Genomic DNA, 6270 nt, shown 5'->3' with positions numbered 1-6270 from the left:
TATGATATCTTGTGTTTTTAATAGATTTTGTCATTCATTTTATCTTGCATTTTGATCATTTAGGATAGCATTTAGACTTGTTTAGGTTGCATTGCACTTCATTTGTCTATATTAGGTGATGGAGATGTCATTTGGTGAGTTGGAAGCATTTAGAGCTTGATTTGATGCAAAAAGAGTGATTTTGGTCGAGAAACGAAATGGAGCCTAAGTGTCACAGCGGCCTTCTGCAGCGGTGTAATGTACCAAGTCAAAAACCAGCTGGGAAAAATAACTCCCTCCCTGTCCAATTTCGACTTCTCGCAGTGGCCAAAGTGACGACGCGTCAAAAACCAGCTGTGATGTCACAGTGGCTTTTTGCACCTCCAGCGGCTTATTGGACGCGTCAAAAACCAGCTGTGACACTTAGAAAAAATACTCACATCTGTTTTTACCAACTTTTACCCAAATTATCATGGGTTAACCCAGGTTTGTTGGGTCGACCCAGCTCGTTTTTAGGCTACTATAAATACTCTTTAGACCCTAATGATGGGATTATCTTGTTTTCTCTTAAGAACACATTGAAACCTTGAAGAAAGATTGAATCTTTAGTTCTTTTCTTCTCATTTCTTTGTAATTGTTGGATTAAACTTGCTTCTCAACATGATTTCTCTTAAATCAACCATGGGGTTGGTTAATCATGAAGATTAGTGAGTAGACTCCTTTTGGATTCATGGGTTAGGGAGACTAAGGGTGATTAAGCTAGATCTAAGGTGTTTTAGTATAGATCTCTCTTGTTCCTTGCTAGTAGAGTGTTCTCAATGCATCTTTTGAGTTAGCCTCTCAAAAGTTGAGCTTTAGGCATTTCCCACCCACAAGGTGTTTGATGAAATGCCTGAACCAACTCTCCTAAGCTTTTAACATACTTTGCCAAAGAGATTTGTTGTTAAAGGTGTTAAGATGGCTAGTAGACTTGTTCTCCATGATTGCTTTTGTAACATTCAACCAAAGAGATTTGATGCTTGAGTTACCTTAGCAAATGAACATTCATCTAGAGATAGAGTTTGTTTAGGATTGTGTCTAGGCTTAAGGTTGATAGATTGATTGAAAAGCTGCCACCTTTAGATTGAAACTTGATCACCCAATGTCAATTCCCTAATCCCATGAGTCCTCTTGCTTCATATTGAGAAACAAAGATCATTTCTTTATTGCATTTCTACTCTAGTTCTTAGTTCACTTCACTCCACTTATTGATTGCACTTAGATTAAGCATGGTCTTGCATTCCCTTTGCTTTAGAATCACTTAGGATTGGTTCGACAATCTTTACACTACAACATTTGATAGGGACCTGAAAAGTTCTGTTATCAAATTGGCGCCGTTGCCAAGTTCTAAGTTGATTTTGACATTGGGATTTAGTCACTTGCTTGAGACTAAGTCATTTTTATTTTTATTGTGATATTGGCTCTGCTTCTTCCTCTTTTTGCATTTCAGGTGTATGAACTTGAGAAGTAGAGGCACTACAAACCTCACTCCATTAGTACCAGACATCAGAACTTTGGAAAGAGAGAATAGACGGAGAAGGAGAGAGGAGGAGCAACAGGCTCATTTAGACAGATTGGGTTTTGAGATGGCTCATCATTAGAACCTGAATCAGGCTGGAGAGATCCCCTTGGAAGCTGCCCAAGAGGGAAATGGTCAAGGAGCTGCCAACCTTCGACCACAACACCCACAGCGCCAAGCTCGCGCCATTGGAACCTATGATCGCCCTCACATTTATGGTCATAGGTTGGGAATCAGAGCACCAGCTGTGGAGAACAACAACTTTGAGATCAAGTCAGGGCTGCTCAATACCATAGAGAACAACAAGTATCATGGCCTTACTGCTGAAGATCCATATGATCACTTGGACAAGTTTGACAGATATTGTAGTTTGTCCAAGATAAATGGTGTTTCTGAAGATGCCTTCAAGCTCAAGTTGTTCCCTTTTTCTTTGGGAGATAAAGCACACCAATGGGAGAAGACTCTTCCAAGTGATTCCATCACTTCCTGGGATGATTGCAAGAGAGCATTCTTAGAGAACTTCTTCTCTGCCTACAGGACAGCCAAGATAAGGAATGAAATCTCTACCTTCCAGCAGAAGAACCTTGAGAGCTTTAGTGAAGCATGGGAGAGGTTTAAGGGCTATTGGTCTCAGTGTCCACACCATGGATTCACAAAGGAAAGCTTGCTGAGCACATTCTACAGGGGTGCTCTACCTGAGTATAGAGCCAGATTAGACACATCAAGCAATGGATTCTTCCTAGGCAGAACTGAAGAGGATGCAGAGGAGCTGGTTGAGAACATGGTGAAGAGTGACTCAGTCTACAGTGGGGAACACGACAGGGCCAACAGAAGTGATGATCACCACACAAGGAAGGAGATTAAGTCTCTCCAAGATAAGCTAGACATGCTTATCAAAGAGAAGGCTAAGCAAGGGCAGTTGAACTCTGTTGGGGACCAGAAACAAAAGCAGCATGCAGGGATCAAGGAGGTTGATGGATTAGAAAGCCAAGAGGAGCTGTGCTTCATCAATTCTAATGGCACCTGGTATAGGAAAGAGCCAAACTTTCAATACCAAAACAACTACCAGCAAAGACCTCACTACAACAATCAGCAAGGAGGATACCAGGCCACGCAAAGCTACCCTCCTAGTTTCAGCAACCAAAGTAATCAGTCTACTCAAGCTCAAGGCAGTTCTTCTCAAGCTCCAGCTTCAGATTCAAGTGTGGATTCTATGTTCAAGAAACTCTTGGAATTTCAAGCCAGAAATGAGAAGACAATGGTTTATGAGTTCAAGAACATCCACACAAAGATTGATGGGAACTACTCTGACCTCAACAACAAGTTCTTACAACTTGCATCTCGCTTCAACACTTTGGAGAGTCAGGTCGCCTCTATGCCATCATCTTCCAAGAGCTCAATGGGATCTCTACCAGGAAAACCAGAAAAGAATCCCAAGGAGTCTTGCAATGTTATCATCTCTACTACTTCTTCAGAGATTGAGCTGAGTGATTATGAGAAAGAGGTAGATGAGATTGAGAAGCTAGTGTTTGGGAAAGTTGAAAAATTGGTTGTAGCAACCGCTGAAGCACAGATGGTGGATAAAGTTATGGAAAGGGTTCAGGTACAAGCTGAAAGGAAGGTTAAAGCAACGAATTTGCAGAGAGCTGAGCCTAAGGCTGAGAAACCGGTAGAAAGGAGAGCTGACCACAAGCTGGAAGAAGCTCCTGAGGTTGAGCTACCACCATATGAGGTCCCACTCCCATTTCCACAAAGGGTCCTCACCAAAGCTCAGAAGAAGGTTATCTCCAAGTTCAGAAAAGATCTTAGTGATGTTGGGGTCAGGCTCCCAGAAATCTCTGGTATGCGTGAAGCTCATGTCCAAATGATGCTCATCAAGGACATTCTACACCACCAAGCAGAAGTGGCTGAGCTTTTGGACATCTCCATTTTGAAGATTGATCCACCAGTCCCTCCACAGTCCCTCCCTAAGCTAGAGTCTCAAGGGAAGTTCACATTGTCTTGCTCCCTTGGTAAGATCACTATGAATGATGCTTTGGTTGATTCTGGTGCAAGTGTGAATGTGATCTCAATGGAAATGGTGAAAAGTCTTGGTATTGAGAGCATGGAGCCAAACACATCTTCTCTCATGTTTGGGGATTCATCTTCTACAACCCCCATTGGCCTCATCAAGGATTTCCCTTTGAAGATTGGAGCATGCACAATTCCTATAGACCTTACTGTTCTGAAGATGGCAACTGAGAAGAGAGTTCCTTTGATCCTTGGCACTCCATTTCTCACAACAGTTGGAGCTTGCATTGACTTCCCAAACAAGAAGGTCACACTCCTCAATGTGAACAAAGCTGTCTCCTACCCAATTCAGTCTTCAATGGATGTTGGGTATTGTGGAACAATCACTTGTGAAAAACCATCCATTGAGAATACCCAAGCTGGAGTGGCTGTTTGTAAGGAAGAAGGTCTTATTGGAGAGTCTTCTCGAGAGCTATGTGTTGAGCACTTGGAAAGTGCTAAAAAGGAAGAGGTGAGTAGAGCCACAAAGGCTGCTCATGACATGAAGAAGATAGTGAAAGAAACTCATTCTCCACCTCTTGATAAGACTCCTCACACTCTCACTCTCCACCCAATGAAGCTCAAGAATGGAGCCATTGAGTACAAGATCAAGTGCAAAGGCAGGTCCAAGCCATTCTCAAGTGCAAGGGCCATCATCACTCCTCAGCTTCAAAACGACCCCATCAAGCTTCAAGAGCTCCTCTCTCAGGTCCTCACCATCACTCTTGAAGGAGGGAAGGATCCTCCTTCTCACTAGTACAAGAGAAAAGGTAGTCAAGCTAGTGACTCAAAACAAGCTCACTTGGGAGGAATTCCCATGGTTATCCTTGTATATAAATTTGCTATTTCATTTCTTTATGTTTTCAATAAGTGTGGCAGAAGTTTCAGGCCAGCTCAAAGCTCAAGCTCTAGACACCCATTACCACACTTCACTCTCCACTTGAGGTATCACTCCAACCCTTCTTTGTACATACCATTGCTTTTATCATATTTTCGGTATCTTCTTCTCTCTTATTCACACAGAGACTGTGTGATTTAAGTTTGGGGGAGGTACCAAGTATTTAATCATGTTTGTTTTGTTGATTGTGAGTCTCATGCATTGCATTGTACATTCATATATGCATAGAAAAAACCATAAAAATTAAAAAAAAATTGAAAAATGCATAAAGAATCATGTAGTTGCATCACTTGCATTCTTAGGATTGAGTCTAGATCATATAGATTGCATTCACTTGCATATGGAGCAGCTATTGATAATGCCTTGTAAAGAACACTTGTTTGCACTGAATTTGACACCCTAGTTAAGCATATCAAGTAGCTTGTGCATCTCTTGAAAGCCTTGCATGCTTCGTGCCTTGAAAACTCTTCTTGAAACTTGTATGCTTGCTTGTCATTGACATTGTACTGAAAACCAGCTCCGAACTGAACTTAGGCTTAAATGAACTTAATTTCTCTCACTTATGGGCATTTGCATACTTGATCATGGTTCCCATACACATTTGGGTTATCTTTTTCCATTGTACCACTCTTTGTTAACCCAAATGGTACTCCCTCACCCTTGAACCCTTACCTTTCTTTGAAGCCAACATTGATTTGCATGAGTGAGGCCTTTTCTGATAGCTTGTCATGTGCAAAATCTTGAGAGTATTGGAGGCGACATGGATTTGTTCTCATCTCTTGCTAGCATAGGATCATGATTTGAGCTAGCTTCTAGGATGATGGTTGGGTTTATGTCCTTTATAAGCTTGTATCTTGGGTTTGGATAGTGAGAAAGTTGAGAAAGATGAACAAAAGAGTGTAGATTGATAAGAAAAGCCTTAGGGACCTTAGAATAAAAAAAGAAAAAAAAAAGCTCTAGATTGTGGTCTTTGACTCCTTCACCCTAAAAAAAAAAAAAAAAAAAAGAAAAGAAAAGAAAAAAAAAATGATAAGAAGAATCAATAAGATAGTGGGGAAGGGGAAACGAGAAGTAAGAGCTAAGCATTGAACAAAGATTGTCTCTTGTTGGCTAAGTAAAAAGAAAAGAAAAGGAGAAATTTGTTCATTGGGCTAGACATGAAAATGAGTTGCTATTTGGTTTGTGGAATGAAGTGAATGGGGGTAGAACTTGTAATCACTTAGGAAAAGGGTAGAATGGTGAGAATGGATCCATGTATGCATGAGTTGCTTCTAATCTTAGATAAATTTTGCATAATGATCAAGCTCCTTGTTCTTGAGTGATAACCACTTTAGAATGATGCATTTGAACCCTTCTCTTCATTCACTTTAGACCATTTGTTTACCTAGCCAAGTGATTGAGATCATGTGCCCATTTGTGAGAATCCACCTTGTGTATGTGTGTGTGAATCAATGTGAGAGCTGGTAGGAAGACTTGTTGGTTGATGAGTATTGCATCTTGTGTAAAGGCATAAGAGTATCTTGATAGGCCTAGAGAAGCTAGAGTGTAATAAGAGAGTTGCTCATGCTATTTGCTATATTTCTTTAGGATGTCAAGTTGAGTGTTTTTGGTGTCTTTTGGCTATGAGCTCCCACCTTCAAACCTCTTCTCCAAATATGTTCTTGAAAGTTTACTTGTGGACAAGTAAAGGACAAGTTTGGGGGAGTTGATATCTTGTGTTTTTAATAGATTTTGTCATTCTTTTATCTTGCATTTTGATCATTTAGGTTAGCATTTAGACTTGTTT

General features: G+C 40.8%; 1 non-coding gene across 1 annotated transcript; it reads right to left on the bottom strand.

The window, feature by feature from the left end:
- Nucleotides 1-2081: 2081 nt before the first annotated feature.
- Nucleotides 2082-2188, bottom strand: LOC130502101 (small nucleolar RNA R71). The gene has a single exon (XR_008940058.1). It is a non-coding gene; the product is annotated as a small nucleolar RNA R71 (small nucleolar RNA).
- Between the last annotated feature and the right edge of the window lie 4082 nt (nt 2189-6270).

The sequence above is a fragment of the Raphanus sativus genome, unplaced genomic scaffold (assembly GCF_000801105.2).
Source record: "Raphanus sativus cultivar WK10039 unplaced genomic scaffold, ASM80110v3 Scaffold0420, whole genome shotgun sequence".
NCBI classification, from domain to species: domain Eukaryota; kingdom Viridiplantae; phylum Streptophyta; class Magnoliopsida; order Brassicales; family Brassicaceae; genus Raphanus; species Raphanus sativus.
The sequence above is the reverse complement of the archived record's forward strand: the minus strand, read 5'-3'. Positions and strand labels throughout refer to the sequence as shown.